Below are 20,428 nucleotides of genomic sequence, written 5' to 3'. Positions count from 1 at the left end.
AATCCCCTGTGGAGACCACAGAGAAAGACGTAGTTCCCCACCTCATCGCGACAGGAGGCCTCAAATCCTTTGAAAACTCCAGAGGTATGCGGAGATCAGTGCCTCCAAAGGAGACGATGCCTGACTCCTCGTGAAACTTGATAGGAGACCCAGGATTCCTGTGGCACGTGGAAAGGGACCCTTGGTCTCCCGTCTCAGCTGGAGAGGCGTCCCAATTGCCCTGCAAAGCCTCGAGGAGAATCCCGAGTTGTCCCTCGCAACTAGGCAGGAGTCCTGACATGGCTGAACACACACGTGTGTGGAAGGGCCATCCCCGTCGTAACTCGAGAATATACCCCAGGTTCCCGCCGCAACTCGAGAAAAAGCATGAGACTTCCCCCTCGCCGCGAGATGAGGCCCGATTCCCCTGCACTGCGTGCAGAGCAATTCCGTGTTGCACATCACACATGAAAGGAGCCTTGATTTCCTTGATGGCACTCCAGAGAAACCCCAAGAACACTGTTTCCAGGCTAGAGGGATCCTGAGGTCACTGTAGCAACACGAAAGCGCTCCGGGGACCAAGAATCAACACGAAATGAGTGGTTAGTCCCTGGCTTCGACTCCTGAGGAATACCACCTTACCACAAGCACCTCAAGAGGAGGCTTCTCTCAGCTCTAGGTATGTGAGAGGGATCCTGAGTTTTCGGCCTCAATTGGAATGGACACCGCGATGCTCTGACTCGAAATAAGGACGGATATCCCTACAGTGACTTGAATGCAGGCTCGTCTTGCATCTCCCAAGAAGAAAGGATGTCTGAATCCCCTCTGGAGACCACAGAGAAAGACCTAGTTCCCCACCTCATCGCGACCGGAGGCCTCACATCCTTTGAAAACTCCAGAGGTACGCGGAGATCAGTGGCTCCAAAGGAGACGATGCCTGACGCCTCGTGAAACTTGATAGGAGTCCCAGGATTCTTGTGGCACGTGGAAAGGGACCCTTGGTCTCCCGCCTCAGCTGGAGAGGCGTTTCAATTGCCCTGCCAAGCCTCGAGGAGAATCCCGAGTTGTTCCTCGCAACTAGGCAGGAGTCCTGACGTGGCTGAACAAACACGTGTGTGGAAGGGCCATCCCCGTCGTAACTCGAGAATATACCCCAGGTTTCCGCCGCAACTCGAGAAAAACCATGAGACTTCCCCCTCGATGCGAGATGAGGCCCGATTCCCCTGTACTGCGTGCAGAGCAATTCCGTCTTGCACATCACACATGAAAGGAGCCTTGATTTCCTTGATGGCACTCCAGAGAAACCCCAAGAACACTGTTTCAAGGCTAGAGGGATCCTGAGGTCACTGTAGAAACACGAAAGAACTCTGTGGACCAAAAATCAACTCGAAAAGAGAGGTTAGTCCCTGGATTCTTCTCCAGAGGAATACCACCTTACCACAAGCACCTCAAGAGGAGGCTTCTCTCAGCTCTAGGTATGTGAGAGGGACCCTGAGTTTGCGGCCTCAAGTGGAATGGACACCGCGATGCCCTGACTCGAAATAAGGCCGGATATCCCTGCAGTGACTTCAATGCAGGCTCGTCTTGCATCTCCCAGGACGAAAGGTTGTCTGAATCCCCTGTGGAAAGCACAGAGAAAGACTTAGTTCCCCACCTCATCGCGACCGATAGCCTCACATCCTTTGAAAACTCCAGAGGTACGCGGAGATCAGCGCCTCCAAAGGAGACGATGCCTGACTCCTCGTGAAACTTGATAGGAGTCCCAGGATTCCTGTGGCACTTGGAAAGGGACACTTGGTCTCCCGCCTCAGCTGGAGAGGCGTCCCAATTGCCCTGCCAAGCCTCGAGGAGAATCCAGAGTTGTCCCTCGCAACTAGGCAGGAGTCCTGACGTCGCTGAAGAAACACGTGGGTGGAAGGGCCATCCCCGTCGTAGCTCGAGAATATACCCCAGGTTCCCGCCGCAACTCGAGAAAAACCATGAGACTTCCCCCTCGCCACGAGATGAGGCCCGATTCCCCTGCACTGCGTGCAGAGCAATTCCGTGTTGCACATCACACATGAAAGGAGCCTTGATTTCCTTGATGGCACTCCAGAGAAACCCCAAGAACACTGTTTCAAGGCTAGAGGGATCCTGAGGTCACTGTAGCAACACGAAAGAGCTCCGTGGACCAAGAATCAACACGAGATGAGAGGTTAGTCCCTGGCTTCGACTCCTGAGGAATACCACCTTACCACAAGCACCTCAAGAGGAGGCTTCTCTCAGCTCTAGGTATGTGAGAGGGATCCTGAGTTTGCGGCCTCAAGTGGAATGGACACCGCGATGCCCTGACTCGAAATAAGGCCGGATATCCCTGCAGTGACTTGAATGCAGGCTCGTCTTGCATCTCCCAGGACGAAAGGATGTCTGAATCCCCTGTGGAGACCACAGAGAAAGACCTAGTTCCCCACCTCATCGCGACCAGAGGCCTCACATCCTTTGAAAACTCCAGAGGTACGCGGAGATCTGTGCCTCCAAAGGAGACGATGCCTGACTCCTCGTGAAAAACTGATAGGAGTCCCAGGATTCTTGTGGCACGTGGAAAGGGACACTTGGTCTCCCGCCTCAGCTGGAGAGGCGTTCCAATTGCCCTGCCAAGCCTCGAGGAGAATCCAGAGTTGTCCCTCGCAACTAGGCAGGAGTCCTGACGTGGCTGAAGAAACACGTGGGTAGAAGGGCCATCCCCGTCGTAACTCGAGAATATACCCCAGGTTCCCGCCGCAACTCGAGAAAAACCATGAGACTTCCCCCTCGATGCGAGATGAGGCCCGATTCCCCTGTACTGCGTGCAGAGCAATTCCGTCTTGCACATCACACATGAAAGGAGCCTTGATTTCCTTGATGGCACTCCAGAGAAACCCCAAGAACACTGTTTCAAGGATAGAGGGATCCTGAGGTCACTGTAGCAACACGAAAGAACTCTGTGGACCAAAAATCAACTCGAAAAGAGAGGTTAGTCCCTGGATTCGTCTCCAGAGGAATACCACCTTACCACAAGTACCTCAAGAGGAGGCTTCTCTCAGCTCTAGGTATGTGAGAGGGACCCTGAGTTTGCGGCCTCAAGTGGAATGGACACCGCGATGCCCTGACTCGAAATAAGGCCGGATATCCCTGCAGTGACTTCAATGCAGGCTCGTCTTGCATCTCCCAGGACGAAAGGATGTCTGAATCCCCTGTGGAAAGCACAGAGAAAGACTTAGTTCCCCACCTCATCGCGACCGATAGCCTCACATCCTTTGAAAACTCCAGAGGTACGCGGAGATCAGTGCCTCCAAAGGAGACGATGCCTGACTCCTCGTGAAACTTGATAGGAGTCCCAGGATTCCTGTGGCACTTGGAAAGGGACATTGGTCTCCCGCCTCAGCTGGAGAGGAGTCCCAATTGCCCTGCAAAGCCTCGAGGAGAATCCAGAGTTGTCCCTCGCAACTAGGCAGGAGTCCTGACGTCGGTGAAGAAACACGTGGGTGGAAGGGCCATCCCCATCATCACTCGAGAATATACCCCAGGTTCCCGCCGCAACTCGAGAAAAACCATGAGACTTCCCCCTCGCCACGAGATGAGGCCCGATTCCCCTGCACTGCGTGCAGAGCAATTCCGTGTTGCACATCACACATGAAAGGAGCCTTGATTTCCTTGATGGCACTCCAGAGAAACCCCAAGAACACTGTTTCAAGGTTAGAGGGATCCTGAGGTCACTGTAGCAACACGGAAGAGCTCCGTGGGCCAAAAATCAACTCGAGATGAGAGGTTAGTCCCTGGCTTCGACTCCAGAGGAATACCACCTTACCACAAGCACCTCAAGAGGAGGCTTCTCTCAGCTCTAGGTATGTGAGAGGGACCCTGAGTTTGCGGCCTCAAGTGGAATGGACACCGCGATGCCCTGACGCGAAATAAGGCTGGATATCCCTGCAGTGACTTGAATGCAGGCTCGTCTTGCATCTCCGAAGATGAAAGGATGTCTGAATCCCCTGTGGAGACCACAGAGAAAGACCTAGTTCCCCACCTCATCGCGACCCGAGGCCTCACATCCTTTGAAAACTCCAGAGGTACGCGGAGATCAGTGCCTCCAAAGGAGACGATGCCTGACTCCTCGTGAATCTTGATAGGAGTCCCAGGATTCCTGTGGCACGTGGAAAGGGACCCTTGGTCTCCCGCTTCAGCTGGAGAGGCGTCCCAATTGCCTTGCCAAGCCTTGAGGAGAATCCCGAGTTGTGTCTCGCAACTAGGCAAGAGTCCTGACGTGGCTGAACAAACACGTGTGTGGAAGGGCCATCCCCGTCGTAACTCGAGAATATACCCCAGGTTCCCGCCGCAACTCGAGAAAAACCATGAGCCTTCCCCCTCGCCGCGAGATGAGGCCCGATTCCCCTGCACTGCGTGCAGAGCAATTCTGTGTTGCACATCACACATGAAAGGAGCCTTGATTTCTTTCATGGCACTCCAGAGAAACCCCAAGAACACTGTTTCAAGGCTAGAGGGATCCTGAGGTCACTGTAGCAACACGAAAGAACTCTGTGGACCAAAAATCAACTCGAGATGAGAGGTTAGTCCCTGGCTTCGACTCCAGAGGAATACCACCTTACCAGAAGCACCTCAAGAGGAGGCTTCTCTCAGCTCTAGGTATGTGAGAGGGATCCTGAGTTTGCGGCCTCAAGTGGAATTGACACCGCGATGCCCTGACTTGAAATAAGGCCGGATATCAATGCAGTGACTGGAATGCAGGCTCGTCTTGCATCTCCCAAGACGAAAGGGTGTCTGAATCCCCTGTGGAGACCACAGAGAAAGACCTCGTTCCCCACCTCATTGCGACAGGAGGCCTCAAAATCTTTGAAAACTCCAGAGGTATGCGGAGATCAGTGCCTCCAAAGGAGACGATGCCTGACTCCTCGTGAAACTTGATAGGAGACCCAGGATTCCTGTGGCACGTGGAAAGGGACACTTGGTCTCCCGCCTCAGCTGGAGAGGCGTCCCAATTGCCCTGCAAAGCCTCAAGAAGAATCCCGAGTTGTCCCTCGCAACTATGCAGGAGTCCTGACATGGCTGAACACACACGTGTGTGGAAGGGCCATCCCCGTCGTAACTCGAGAATATACCCCAGGTTCCCGCCGCAACTCGAGAAAAACCATGAGACTTCCCCCTCGCCGCGAGATGAGGCCCGATTCCCCTGCACTGCGTGCAGAGCAATTCCGTGTTGCACATCACACATGAAAGGAGCCTTGATTTCCTTGATGGCACTCCAGAGAAACCCCAAGAACACTGTTTCAAGGATAGAGGGATCCTGAGGTCACTGTAGCAACACGAAAGAGTTCCGTGGACCAAAAATCAACACGAGATGAGAGGTTAGTCCCTGGCTTCGACTCCAGAGGAATACCACCTTACCACAAGCACCTCAAGAGGAGGCTTCTCTCAGCTCTAGGTATGTGAGAGGGACCCTGAGTTTGCGGCCTCAAGTGGAATGGACACCGCGATGCCCTGACTCGAAATAAGGCAGGATATCCCTGCAGTGACTTGAATGCAGGCTCGTCTTGCATCTCCCAAGAAGAAAGGATGTCTGAATCCCCTGTGGAGACCACAGAGAAAGACCTAGTTCCCCACCTCATCGCGACAGGAGGCCTCACATCCTTTGAAAACTCCAGAGGTACGCGGAGATCAGTGCCTCCAAAGGAGACGATGCCTGACTCCTCGTGAAACTTGATAGGAGTCCCAGGATTCTTGTGGCACGTGGAAAGGGACCCTTGGTCTCCCGCCTCAGCTGGAGAGGCGTTCCAATTGCCCTGCCAAGCCTCGAGGAGAATCCCGAGTTGTCCCTCGCAACTAGGCAGGAGTCCTGACGTGGCTGAACAAACACGTGGGTGGAAGGGCCATCCCCGTTGTAACTCGAGAATATACCCCAGGTTCCCGCCGCAACTCGAAAAAAACCATGAGACTTCCCCCTCGATGCGAGATGAGGCCCGATTCCCCTGCACTGCGTGCAGAGCAATTCCGTCTTGCACATCACACATGAAAGGAGCCTTGATTTCCTTGATGGCACTCCAGAGAAACCCCAAGAACACTGTTTCAAGGCTAGAGGGATCCTGAGGTCACTGTAGCAACACGAAAGAACTCTGTGGACCAAAAATCAACTCGAAAAGGGAGGTTAGTCCCTGGATTCGTCTCCAGAGGAATACCACCTTACCACAAGCACCTCAAGAGGAGGCTTCTCTCAGCTCTAGGTATGTGAGAGGGACCCTGAGTTTGCGGCCTCAAGTGGAATGGACACCGCGATGCCCTGACTCGAAATAAGGCCGGATATCCCTGCAGTGACTTCAATGCAGGCTCGTCTTGCATCTCCCAGGACGAAAGGATGTCTGAATCCCCTGTGGAAAGCACAGAGAAAGACTTAGTTCCCCACCTCATCGCGACCGATAGCCTCACATCCTTTGAAAACTCCAGAGGTACGCGGAGATCAGTGCCTCCAAAGGAGACGATGCCTGACTCCTCGTGAAACTTGATAGGAGTCCCAGGATTCCTGTGGCACTTGGAAAGGGACACTTGGTCTCCCGCCTCAGCTGGAGAGGCGTCCCAATTGCCCTGCCAAGCCTCGAGGAGAATCCAGAGTTGTCCCTCGCAACTAGGCAGGAGTCCTGACGTCGCTGAAGAAACACGTGGGTGGAAGGGCCATCCCCATCGTAACTCGAGAATATACCCCAGGTTCCCGCCACAACTCGAGAAAAACCATGAGACTTCCCCCTCGCCGCGAGATGAGGCCCGATTCCCCTGCACTGCGTGCAGAGCAATTCCGTGTTGCACATCACACATGAAAGGAGCCTTGATTTCCTTGATGGCACTCCAGAGAAACCCCAAGAACACTGTTTCAAGGCTAGAGGGATCCTGAGGTCACTGTAGCAACACGAAAGAGCTCCGTGGACCCAAAATCAACTCGAGATGAGAGGTTAGTCCCTGGCTTCGACTCCTGAGGAATACCACCTTACCCCAAGCACCTCAAGAGGAGGCTTCTCTCAGCTCTAGGTATGTGAGAGGGATCCTGAGTTTGCGGCCTCAAGTGGAATGGACACCGCGATGCCCTGACTCGAAATAAGGCAGGATATCCCTGCAGTGACTTGAATGCAGGCTCGTCTTGCATCTCCCAAGAAGAAAGGATGTCTGAATCCCCTGTGGAGACCACAGAGAAAGACCTAGTTCCCCACCTCATCGCGACAGGAGGCCTCACATCCTTTGAAAACACCAGAGGTACGCGGAGATCAGTGCCTCCAAAGGAGACGATGCCTGACTCCTCGTGAAACTTGATAGGAGTCCCAGGATTCTTGTGGCACGTGGAAAGGGACCCTTGGTCTCCCGCCTCAGCTGGAGAGGCGTTCCAATTGCCCTGCCAAGCCTCGAGGAGAATCCCGAGTTGTCCCTCGCAACTAGGCAGGAGTCCTGACGTGGCTGAACAAACACGTGGGTGGAAGGGCCATCCCCGTCGTAACTCGAGAATATACCACAGGTTCCCGCCGCAACTCGAGAAAAACCATGAGACTTCCCCCTCGATGCGAGATGAGGCCCGATTCCCCTGCACTGCGTGCAGAGCAATTCCGTGTTGCACATCACACATGAAAGGAGCCTTGATTTCCTTGATGGCACTCCAGAGAAACCCCAAGAACACTGTTTCAAGGCTAGAGGGATCCTGAGGTCACTGTAGCAACAGGAAACAACTCTGTGGACCAAAAATCAACTCGAAAAGGGAGGTTAGTCCCTGGATTCGTCTCCAGAGGAATACCACCTTACCACAAGCACCTCAAGAGGAGGCTTCTCTCAGCTCTAGGTATGTGAGAGGGACCCTGAGTTTGCGGCCTCAAGTGGAATGGACACCGCGATGCCCTGACTCGAAATAAGGCCGGATATCCCTGCAGTGACTTCAATGCAGGCTCGTCTTGCATCTCCCAGGACGAAAGGATGTCTGAATCCCCTGTGGAAAGCACAGAGAAAGACTTAGTTCCCCACCTCATCGCGACCGATAGCCTCACATCCTTTGAAAACTCCAGAGGTACGCGGAGATCAGTGCCTCCAAAGGAGACGATGCCTGACTCCTCGTGAAACTTGATAGGAGTCCCAGGATTCCTGTGGCACTTGGAAAGGGACACTTGGTCTCCCGCCTCAGCTGGAGAGGCGTCCCAATTGCCCTGCAAAGCCTCGAGGAGAATACCGAGTTGTTCCTCGCAACTAGGCAGGAGTCCTGACATGGCTGAACACACACGTGTGTGGAAGGGCCATCCCCGTCGTAAATCGAGAATATAACCCAGGTTCCCGCCGCAACTCGAGAAAAACCATGAGACTTCCCCCTCGCCGCGAGATGAGGCCCGATTCCCCTGCACTGCGTGCAGAGCAATTCCGTGCTGCACATCACACATGAAAGGAGCCTTGATTTCCTTGATGGCACTCCAGAGAAACCCCAAGAACACTGTTTCAAGGATAGAGGGATCCTGAGGTCACTGTAGCAACACGAAAGAGCTCCGTGGACCAAGAATCAACACGAGATGAGAGGTTAGTCCCTGGCTTCGACTCCTGAGGAATACCACCTTACCACAAGCACCTCAAGAGGAGGCTTCTCTCAGCTCTAGGTATGTGAGAGGGATCCTGAGTTTGCGGCCTCAAGTGGAATTGACACCGCGATGCCCTGACTTGAAATAAGGCCGGATATCCCTGCAGTGACTGGAATGCAGGCTCGTCTTGCATCTCCCAAGACGAAAGGGTGTCTGAATCCCCTGCGGAGACCACAGAGAAAGACCTCGTTCCCCACCTCATTGCGACAGGAGGCCTCAAATCCTTTGACAACTCCAGAGGAATGCGGAGATCAGTGCCTCCAAAGGAGACGATGCCTGACTCCTCGTGAAACTTGATAGGAGACCCAGGATTCCTGTGGCACGTGGAAAGGGACACTTGGTCTCCCGCCTCAGCTGGAGAGGCGTCCCAATTGCCCTGCAAAGCCTCAAGGAGAATCCCGAGTTGTCCCTCGCAACTAGGCAGGAGTCTTGACATGGCTGAACACACACGTGTGTGGAAGGGCCATCCCCGTCGTAACTCGAGAATATACCCCAGGTTCCCGCCGCAACTCGAGAAAAACCATGAGACTTCCCCCTCGCCGCGAGATGAGGCCCGATTCCCCTGCACTGCGTGCAGAGCAATTCCGTGTTGAACGTCACACATGAAAGGAGTCTTGATTTCCTTCATGGCACTCCAGAGAAACCCCAAGATCACTGTTTCAAGGATAGAGGGATCCTGAGGTCACTGTAGCAACACGAAAGAACTCTGTGGACCAAAAATCAACTCGAAAAGAGAGGTTAGTCCCTGGATTCGTCTCCAGAGGAATACCACCTTACCACAAGCACCTCAAGAGGAGGCTTCTCTCAGCTCTAGGTATGTGAGAGGGACCCTGAGTTTGCGGCCTCAAGTGGAATGGACACCGCGATGCCCTGACTCGAAATAAGGCCAGATATCCCTGCAGTGACTTCAATGCAGGCTCGTCTTGCATCTCCCAGGACGAAAGGATGTCTGAATCCCCTGTGGAAAGCACAGAGAAAGACGTAGTTCCCCACCTCCTCGCGACCGATAGCCTCACATCCTTTGAAAACTCCAGAGGTACGCGGAGATCAGTGCCTCCAAAGGAGACGATGCCTGACTCCTCGTGAAACTTGATAGGAGTCCCAGGATTCCTGTGGCACTTGGAAAGGGACACTTGGTCTCCCGCCTCAGCTGGAGAGGCGTCCCAATTGCCCTGCAAAGCCTCGAGGAGAATCCCGAGTTGTCCCTCGCAACTAGGCAGGAGTCCTGACGTCGCTGAAGAAACACGTGGGTGGAAGGGCCATCCCCGTCGTAACTCGAGAATATACCCCAGGTTCCCGCCGCAACTCGAGAAAAACCATGAGACTTCCCCCTCGCCGCGAGATGAGGCCCAATTCCCCTGTACTGCGTGCAGAGCAATTCCGTCTTGCACATCACACATGAAAGGAGTCTTGATTTCCTTGATGGCACTCCAGAGAAACCCCAAGAACACTGTTTCAAGGATAAAGGGATCCTGAGGTCACTGTAGCAACACGAAAGAACTCTGTGGACCAAAAATCAACTCGAAAAGAGAGGTTAGTCCCTGGATTCGTCTCCAGAGGAATACCACCTTACCACAAGCACCTCAAGAGGAGGCTTCTCTCAGCTCTAGGTATGTGAGAGGGACCCTGAGTTTGCGGCCTCAAGTGGAATGGACACCGCGATGCCCTGACACAAAATAAGGCCGGATATCCCTGCAGTGACTTGAATGCAGGCTCGTCTTGCATCTCCCAAGATGAAAGGATGTCTGAATCCCCTGTGGAGACCACAGAGAAAGACCTAGTTCCCCACCTCATCGCGACCAGAGGCCTCACATACTTTGAAAACTCCAGAGGTACGCAGAGATCAGTGCCTCCAAAGGAGACGATGCCTGACTCCTCGTGAAACTTGATAGGAGTCCCAGGATTCCTGTGGCACGTGGAAAGGGACCCTTGGTCTCCCGCCTCAGCTGGAGAGGCGTCCCAATTGCCTTGCCAAGCCTGGAGGAGACTCCCGAGTTGTGTCTCGCAACTAGGCAAGAGTCCTGACGTCGCTGAAGAAACACGTGTGTGGAAGGGCCATCCCCGTCGTAACTCGAGAATATACCCCAGGTTCCCGCCGCAACTCGAGAAAAACCATGAGACTTCCGCCTCGCCGCGAGATGAGGCCCGATTCCCCTGCAATGCGTGCAGAGCAATTCTGTGTTGCACATCACACATGAAAGGAGCCTTGATTTCCTTCATGGCACTCCAGAGAAACCCCAAGAACACTGTTTCAAGGCTAGAGGGATCCTGAGGTCACTGTAGCAACACCAAAGAGCTCCGTGGACCAAAAATCAACTCGAGATGAGAGGTTAGTCCCTGGCTTCGACTCCAGAGGAATACCACCTTTCCACAAGCACCTCAAGAGGAGGCTTCTCTCAGCTCTAGGTATGTGAGAGGGATCCTGAGTTTGCGGCCTCAAGTGGAATGGACACCGCGATGCCCTGACTCGAAATAAGGCTGGATATCCCTGCAGTGACTTGAATGCAGGCTCGTCTTGCATCTCCCAAGAAGAAAGGATGTCTGAATCCCCTTTGGAGACCACAGAGAAACACCTAGTTCCCCACCTCATCGCGACCGCATGCCTCACATCCTTGAAAACTACAGAGGTACGCGGAGATCAGTGCCTCCAAAGGAGACGATGCCTGACTCCTCGTGAACCTTGATAGGAGTCCCAGGATTCCTGTGGCACTTGGAAAGGGACCCTTGGTCTCCGGCCTCAGCTGGAGAGGCGTTCCAATTGCCCTGCCAAGCCTCGAGGAGAATCCCGAGTTGTCCCTCGCAACTAGGCAGGAGTCCTGACTTGACTGAACAAACACGTGTGTGGAAGGGCCATCCCCGTCGTAACTCGAGAATATACCCCAGGTTCCCGCCGCAACTCGAGAAAAACCATGAGACTTCCCCCTCGATGCGAGATGAGGCCCGATTCCCCTGTACTGCGTGCAGAGCAATTCCGTCTTGCACATCACACATGAAAGGAGCCTTGATTTCCTTGATGGCACTCCACAGAAACCCCAAGAACACTGTTTCAAGGATAGAGGGATCCTGAGGTCACTGTAGCAACACGAAAGAACTCTGTGGACCAAAAATCAACTCGAAAAGAGAGGTTAGTCCCTGGATTCGTCTCCAGAGGAATACCACCTTACCACAAGCACCTCAAGAGGAGGCTTCTCTCAGCTCTAGGTATGTGAGAGGGACCCTGAGTTTGCGGCCTCAAGTGGAATGGACACCGCGATGCCCTGACTCGAAATAAGGCCGGATATCCCTGCAGTGACTTCAATGCAGGCTCGTCTTGCATCTCCCAGGACGAAAGGATGTCTGAATCCCCTGTGGAAAGCACAGAGAAAGACTTAGTTCCCCACTCATCGCGACCGATAGCCTCACATCCTTTGAAAACTCCAGAGGTACGCGGAGATCAGTGCCTCCAAAGGAGACGATGCCTGACTCCTCGTGAAACTTGATAGGAGTCCCAGGATTCCTGTGGCACTTGGAAAGGGACCCTTGGTCTCCCGCCTCAGCTGGAGAGGCGTTCCAATTGCCCTGCCAAGCCTCGAGGAGAATCCCGAGTTGTCCCTTGCAACTAGGCAGGAGTCCTGACGTGGCTGAACAAACACGTGGGTGGAAGGGCCATCCCCTTCGTAACTCGAGAATATACCCCAGGTTCCCGCCGCAACTCGAGAAAAACCATGAGACTTCCCCCTCGATGCGAGATGAGGCCCGATTCCCCTGTACTGCGTGCAGAGCAATTCCGTCTTGCACATCACACATGAAAGGAGCCCTGATTTCCTTGATGGCACTCCAGAGAAACCCCAAGAACACTGTTTCAAGGATAGAGGGATCCTGAGGTCACTGTAGCAACACGAAAGAACTCTGTGGACCAAAAATCAACTCGAAAAGAGAGGTTAGTCCCTGGATTCGTCTCCAGAGGAATACCACCTTACCACAAGCACCTCAAGAGGAGGCTTCTCTCAGCTCTAGGTATGTGAGAGGGACCCTGAGTTTGCGGCCTCAAGTGGAATGGACACCGCGATGCCCTGACTCGAAATAAGGCCGGATATCCCTACAGTGACTTCAATGCAGGCTCGTCTTGCATCTCCCAGGACGAAAGGATGTCTGAATCCCCTGTGGAAAGCACAGAGAAAGACTTAGTTCCCCACCTCATCGCGACCGATAGCCTCACATCCTTTGAAAACTCCAGAGGTACGCGGAGATCAGTGCCTCCAAAGGAGACGATGCCTGACTCCTCGTGAAACTTGATAGGAGTCCCAGGATTCCTGTGGCACTTGGAAAGGGACACTTGGTCTCCCGCCTCAGCTGGAGAGGCGTCCCAATTGCCCTGCCAAGCCTCGAGGAGAATCCCGAGTTGTCCCTCGCAACTAGGCAGGAGTCCTGACGTCGCTGAAGAAACACGTGGGTGGAAGGGCCATCCCCGTCGTAACTCGAGAATATACCCCAGGTTCCCGCCGCAACTCGAGAAAAACCATGAGACTTCCCCCTCGCCACAAGATGAGGCCCGATTCCCCTCCACTGCGTGCAGAGCAATTCCGTGTTGCACATCACACATGAAAGGAGCCTTGATTTCCTTGATGGCACTCCAGAGAAACCCCAAGAACACTGTTTCAAGGCTAGAGGGATCCTGAGGTCACTGTAGCAACACGAAAGAGCTCCGTGGGCCGAAAATCAACTCGAGATGAGAGGTTAGTCCCTGGCTTCGACTCCAGAGGAATACCACCTTACCACAAGCACCTCAAGAGGAGGCTTCTCTCAGCTCTAGGTATGTGAGAGGGACCCTGAGTTTGCGGCCTCAAGTGGAATGGACACCGCGATGCCCTGACGCGAAATAAGGCTGGATATCCCTGCAGTGACTTGAATGCAGGCTCGTCTTGCATCTCCCAAGATGAAAGGATGTCTGAATCCCCTGTGGAGACCACAGAGAAAGACCTAGTTCCCCACCTCATCGCGACCGGAGGCCTCACATCCTTTGAAAACTCCAGAGGTACACGGAGATCAGTGCCTCCAAAGGAGACGATGCCTGACTCCTCGTGAAACTTGATAGGAGTCCCAGGATTCCTGTGGCACGTGGAAAGGGACCCTTGGTCTCCCGCCTCAGCTGGAGAGGCGTCCCAATTGCCTTGCCAAGCCTCGAGGAGAATCCCGAGTTGTGTCTCGCAACTAGGCAAGAGTCCTGACGTGGCTGAACAAACACGTGGGTGGAAGGGCCATCCCCGTCGTAACTGGAGAATATACCCCAGGTTCCCGCCGCAACTCGAGAAAAACCATGAGACTTCCCCCTCGCCGCGAGACGGGGCCCGATTCCCCTGCACTGCGTGCAGAGCAATTCTGTGTTGCACATCACACATGAAAGGAGCCTTCATTTCCTTCATGGCACTCCAGAGAAACCCCAAGAACACTGTTTCAAGTCTAAAGGGATCGTGAGGTCACTGTAGCAACACGAAAGAGCTCCGTGGACCAAAAATCAACTCGAGATGAGAGGTTAGTCCCTGGCTTCGACTCCAGAGGAATACCACCTTACCACAAGCACCTCAAGAGGAGGCTTCTCTCAGCTCTATGTATGTGAGAGGGATCCTGAGTTTGCGGCCTCAAGTGGAATGGACACCGCGATGCCCTGACTCGAAATAAGGCCGGATATCCCTGCAGTGACTTGAATGCAGGCTCGTCTTGCATCTCCCAAGACGAAAGGGTGTCTGAATCCCCTGTGGAGACCACAGAGAAACACCTAGTTCCCCACCTCATCGCGACCGGAGGCCTCACATCCTTTGAAAACTCCAGAGGTACGCGGAGATCAGTGCCTCCAAAGGAGACGATGCCTGACTCCTCGTGAAACTTGATAGGAGTCCCAGGATTCTTGTGGCACGTGGAAAGGGACCCTTGGTCTCCCGCCTCAGCTGGAGAGGCGTTCCAATTGCCCTGCCAATTCTCGAGGAGAATCCCGAGTTGTCCCTCGCAACTAGGCAGGAGTCCTGACGTGGCTGAACAAACACGTGGGTAGAAAGGCCATCCCCGTCGTAACTCGAGAATATACCCCAGGTTCCCGCCGCAACTCGAGAAAAACCATGAGACTTCCCCCTCGATGCGAGATGAGGCCCGATTCCCCTGTACTGCGTGCAGAGCAATTCCGTGTTGCACATCACACATGAAAGGAGCCTTGATTTCCTTGATGGCACTCCAGAGAAACCCCAAGAACACTGTTTCAAGGATAGAGGGATCCTGAGGTCACTGTAGCAACACGAAAGGACTCTGTGGACCAAAAATCAACTCGAAAAGAGAGGTTAGTCCCTGGATTCGTCTCCAGAGGAATACCACCTTACCACAAGCACCTCAAGAGGAGGCTTCTCTCAGCTCTAGGTATGTGAGAGGGACCCTGAGTTTGCGGCCTCAAGTGGAATGGACACCGCGATGCCCTGACTCGAAATAAGGACGGATATCCCTGCAGTGACTTCAATGCAGGCTCGTCTTGCATCTCCCGGGACGAAAGGATGTCTGAATCCCCTGTGGAAAGCACAGAGAAAGACTTAGTTCCCCACCTCATCGCGACCGATAGCCTCACATCCTTTGAAAACTCCAGAGGTACGCGGAGATCAGTGCCTCCAAAGGAGACGATGCCTGACTCCTCGTGAAACTTGATAGGAGTCCCAGGATTCCTGTGGCACTTGGAAAGGGACACTTGGTCTCCCGCCTCAGCTGCAGAGGCGTCCCAATTGCCCTGCCAAGCCTCGAGGAGAATCCAGAGTTGTCCCTCGCAACTAGGCAGGAGTCCTGCCGTCGCTGAAGAAACACGTGGGTGGAAGGGCCATCCCCGTCGTAACTCGAGAATATACCCCAGGTTCCCGCCGCAACTCGAGAAAAACCATGAGACTTCCCCCTCGCCGCGAGATGAGGCCCGATTCCCCTGCACTGCGTGCAGAGCAATTCCGTGTTGCACATCACACATGAAAGGAGCCTTGATTTCCTTGATGGCACTCCAGAGAAACCCCAAGAACACTGTTTCAAGGCTAGAGGGATCCTGAGGTCACTGTAGCAACACGAAAGAGCTCCGTGGGCCAAAAATCAACTCGAGATGAGAGGTTAGTCCCTGGCTTCGACTCCAGAGGAATACCACCTTACCACAAGCACCTCAAGAGGAGGCTTCTCTCAGCTCTAGGTATGTGAGAGGGATCCTGAGTTTGCGGCCTCAAGTGGAATGGACACCGCGATGCCCTGACTCGAAATAAGGCCGGATATCCCTGCAGTGACTTGAATGCAGGCTCGTCTTGCATCTCCCAAGAAGAAAGGATGTCTGAATCCCCTGTGGAGACCACAGAGAAAGACCTAGTTCCCCACCTCATCGCGACCGGAGGCCTCACATCCTTTGAAAACTCCAGAGGTACGCGGCGATCAGTGCCTTCAAAGGAGACGATGCCTGACTCCTCGTGAAACTTGATAGGAGTCCCAGGATTCTTGTGGCACGTGGAAAGGGACCCTTGGTCTCCCGCCTCAGCTGGAGAGGCGTTCCAATTGCCCTGCCAAGCCTCGAGGAGAATCCCGAGTTGTCCCTCGCAACTAGGCAGGAGTCCTGACGTGGCTGAAGAAACACGTGGGTGGAAGGGCCATCCCCGTCGTAACTCGAGAATATACCCCAGGTTCCCGCCGCAACTCGAGAAAAACCATGAGACTTCCCCCTCGCCGCGAGATGAGGCCCGATTCCCCTGCACTGCGTGCAGAGCAATTCCGTGTTGCACATCACACATGAAAGGAGCCTTGATTTCCTTGATGGCACTCCAGAGAAACCCCAAGGACACTGTTTCAAGGATAGAGGGATCCTGAGGTCACTGTAGCAACACGAAAGAGCTCCGTGGACCAAGAATCAACACGAGATGAGAGGTTAGTCCCTGGCTTCGACTCCTGAGGAATACCACCTTACCACAAGCACCTCAAGAGGAGGCTTCTCTCAGCTCTAGGTATGTGAGAGGGATCTTGAGTTTGCGGCCTCAAGTGGAATGGACACCGGGATGCCCTGACTCGAAATAAGGCCGGATATCCCTGCAGTGACTTGAATGCAGGCTCGTCTTGCATCTCCCAAGAAGAAAGGATGTCTGAATTCCCTCTGGAGACCACAGAGAAAGACCTAGTTCCCCACCTCATCGCGACCGGAGGCCTCACATCCTTTGAAAACTCCAGAGGTATGCGGAGATCAGTGCCTTCAAAGGAGACGATGCCTGACTCCTCGTGAAACTTGATAGGGGTCCCAGAATTCTTGTGGCACGTGGAAAGGGACCCTTGGTCTCCCGCCTCAGCTGGAGAGGCGTTCCAATTGCCCTGCCAAGCCTCGAGGAGAATCCCGAGTTGTCCCTCGCAACTAGGCAGGAGTCCTGACGTGGCTGAACAAACACGTGGGTGGAAGGGCCATCCCCGTCGTAACTCGAGAATATACCCCAGGTTCCCGCCGCAACTCGAGAAAAACCATGATACTTCCCCCTCGATGCGAGATGAGGCCCGATTCCCCTGTACTGCGTGCAGAGCAATTCCGTGTTGCACATCACACATGAAAGGAGCCTTGATTTCCTTGATGGCACTCCAGAGAAACCCCAAGAACACTGTTTCAAGGCTAGAGGGATCCTGAGGTCACTGTAGCAACACGAAAGAACTCTGTGGACCAAAAATCAACTCGAAAAGAGAGGTTAGTCCCTGGATTCGTCTCCAGAGGAATACCACCTTTCCACAAGCACCTCAAGAGGAGGCTTCTCTCACCTCTAGGTATGTGAGAGGGACCCTGAGTTTGCGTCCTCAAGTGGAATGGACACCGCGATGCCCTGACTCGAAATAAGGCCGGATATCCCTGCAGTGACTTCAATGCAGGCTCGTCTTGCATCTCCCAGGATGAAAGGATGTCTGAATCCCCTGTGGAAAGCACAGAGAAAGACTTAGTTCCCCACCTCATAGCGACCGATAGCCTCACATCCTTTGAAAACTCCAGAGGTACGCGGAGATCAGTGCCTCCAAAGGAGACGACGCCTGACTCCTCGTGAAACTTGATAGGAGTCCCAGGATTCCTGTGGCACTTGGAAAGGGACACTTGGTCTCCCGCCTCAGCTGGAGAGGCGTCCCAATTGCCCTGCCAAGCCTCGAGGAGAATCCAGAGTTGTCCCTCGCAACTAGGCAGGAGTCCTGACGTGGCTGAAGAAACACGTGGGTGGAAGGGCCATCCCCGTCGTAACTCGAGAATATACCCCAGGTTCCCGCCGCAACTCGAGAAAAACCATGAGACTTCCCCCTCGCCGCGAGATGAGGCCCGATTCCCCTGCACTGCGTGCAGAGCAATTCCGTGTTGCACATCACACATGAAAGGAGCCTTGATTTCCTTGATGGCACTCCAGAGAAACCCCAAGAACACTGTTTCAAGGCTAGAGGGATCCTGAGGTCACTGTAGCAACACGAAAGAGCTCCGTGGGCCAAAAATCAACTCGAGATGAGAGGTTAGTCCCTGGCTTCGACTCCAGAGGAAAACCACCTTACCACAAGCACCTCAAGAGGAGGCTTCTCTCAGCTCTAGGTATGTGAGAGGGACCCTGATTTTGCGGCCTCAAGTGGAATGGACACCGCGATGCCCTGACGCGAAATAAGGCCGGATATCCCTGCAGTGACTTGAATGCAGGCTCGTCTTGCATCTCCCAAGATGAAAGGATGTCTGAATCCCCTGTGGAGACCACAGAGAAAGACCTAGTTCCCCACCTCATCGCGACCGGAGGCCTCACATCCTTTGAAAACTCCAGAGGTACGCGGAGATCAGTGCCTCCAAAGGAGACGATGCCTGACTCCTCGTGAAACTTGATAGGAGTCCCAGGATTCCTGTGGCACGTGGAAAGGGACCCTTGGTCTCCCGCCTCAGCTGGAGAGGCGTCCCAATTGCCTTGCCAAGCCTCGAGGAGAATCCCGAGTTGTGTCTCGCAACTAGGCAAGAGTCCTGACGTGGCTGAACAAACACGTGTGTGGAAAGGCCATCCCCGTCGTAACTCGAGAATATACCCCAGGTTCCCGCCGCAACTCGAGAAAAACCATGAGACTTCCCCCTCGCCGCGAGATGAGGCCCGATTCCCCTGCACTGCGTGCAGAGCAATTCTGTGTTGCACATCACACATGAAAGGAGCCTTGATTTCCTTCATGGCACTCCAGAGAAACCCCAAGAAAACTGTTTCAAGGCTAGAGGGATCCTGAGGTCACTGTAGCAACACGAAAGAGCTCCGTGGACCCAAAATCAATTCGAGATGAGAGGTTAGTCCCTGGCTTCGACTCCAGAGGAATACCACCTTACCACAAGCACCTCAAGAGGAGGCTTCTCTCAGCTCTAGGTATGTGAGAGGGACCCTGAGTTTGCGGCCTCAAGTGGAATGGACACCGCGATGCCCTGACTCGAAATAAGGCCGGATATCCCTGCAGTGACTGGAATGCAGGCTCGTCTTGCATCTCCCAAGACGAAAGGGTGTCTGAATCCCATGTGGAGACCACAGAGAAAGACCTAGTTCCCCACCTCATCGCGACAGGAGGCCTCAAATCCTTTGAAAACTCCAGAGGTATGCGGAGATCTGTGCCTCCAAAGGAGACGATGCCTGACTCCTCGTGAAACTTGATAGGAGACCCAGGATTCCTGTGGCACGTGGAAAGGGACCCTTGGTCTCCCGTCTCAGCTGGAGAGGCGTCCCAATTGCCCTGCAAAGCCTCGAGGAGAATCCCGAGTTGTCCCTCGCAACTAGGCAGGAGTCCTGACATGGCTGAACACACACGTGTGTGGAAGGGCCATCCCCGTCGTAACTCGAGAATATATCCCAGGTTCCCGCCGCAACTCGAGAAAAACCATGAGACTTCCCCCTCGCTGCGAGATGAGGCCCGATTCCCCTGCACTGCGTGCAGAGCAATTCCGTGTTGCACATCACACATGAAAGGAGCCTTGATTTCCTTGATGGCACTCCAGAGAAACCCCAAGAACACTGTTTCAAGGCTAGAGGGATCCTGAGGTCACTGTAGCAACACGAAAGAGCTCCGTGGACCAAAAATCAACACGAGATGAGAGGTTAGTCCCTGGCTTCGACTCCTGAGGAATACCACCTTACCACAAGCACCTCAAGAGGAGGCTTCTCTCAGCTCTAGGTATGTGAGAGGGATCCTGAGTTTGCGGCCTCAAGTGGAATGGACACCGCGATGCCCTGACTCGAAATAAGGCCGGATATCCCTGCAGTGACTTGAATGCAGGCTCGTCTTGCATCTCCCAAGAAGAAAGGATGTATGAATTCCCTGTGGAGACCACAGAGAAACACCTAGTTCCCCACCTCATCGCGACCGGAGGCCTCACATCCTTTGAAAACTCCAGAGGTACGCGGAGATCAGTGCCTCCAAAGGAGACGATGCCTGACTCCTCGTGAAACTTGATAGGAGTCCCAGCATTCTTGTGGCACGTGGAAAGGGACCCTTGGTCTCCCGCCTCAGCTGGAGAGGCGTCCCAATTGCCCTGCCAAGCCTCGAGGAGAATCCAGAGTTGTCCCTCGCAACTAGGCAGGAGTCCTGACGTGGCTGAACAAACACGTGGGTGGAAGGGCCATCCCCGTCGTAACTCGAGAATATACCCCAGGTTCCCGCCGCAACTCGAGAAAAACCATGAGACTTCCCCCTCGCCGCGAGATGAGGCCCGATTCCCCTGCACTGCGTGCAGAGCAATTCCGTGTTGCACATCACACATGAAAGGAGCCTTGATTTCCTTCATGGCACTCCAGAGAAACCCCAAGAACACTGTTTCAAGGCTAGAGGGATCCTGAGGTCAC

This window comes from Cervus elaphus, chromosome 18, assembly GCF_910594005.1.
Source record: "Cervus elaphus chromosome 18, mCerEla1.1, whole genome shotgun sequence".
Classification (NCBI taxonomy): Eukaryota; Metazoa; Chordata; class Mammalia; order Artiodactyla; family Cervidae; genus Cervus; species Cervus elaphus.
Note: the sequence above shows the minus strand (reverse complement) of the source record.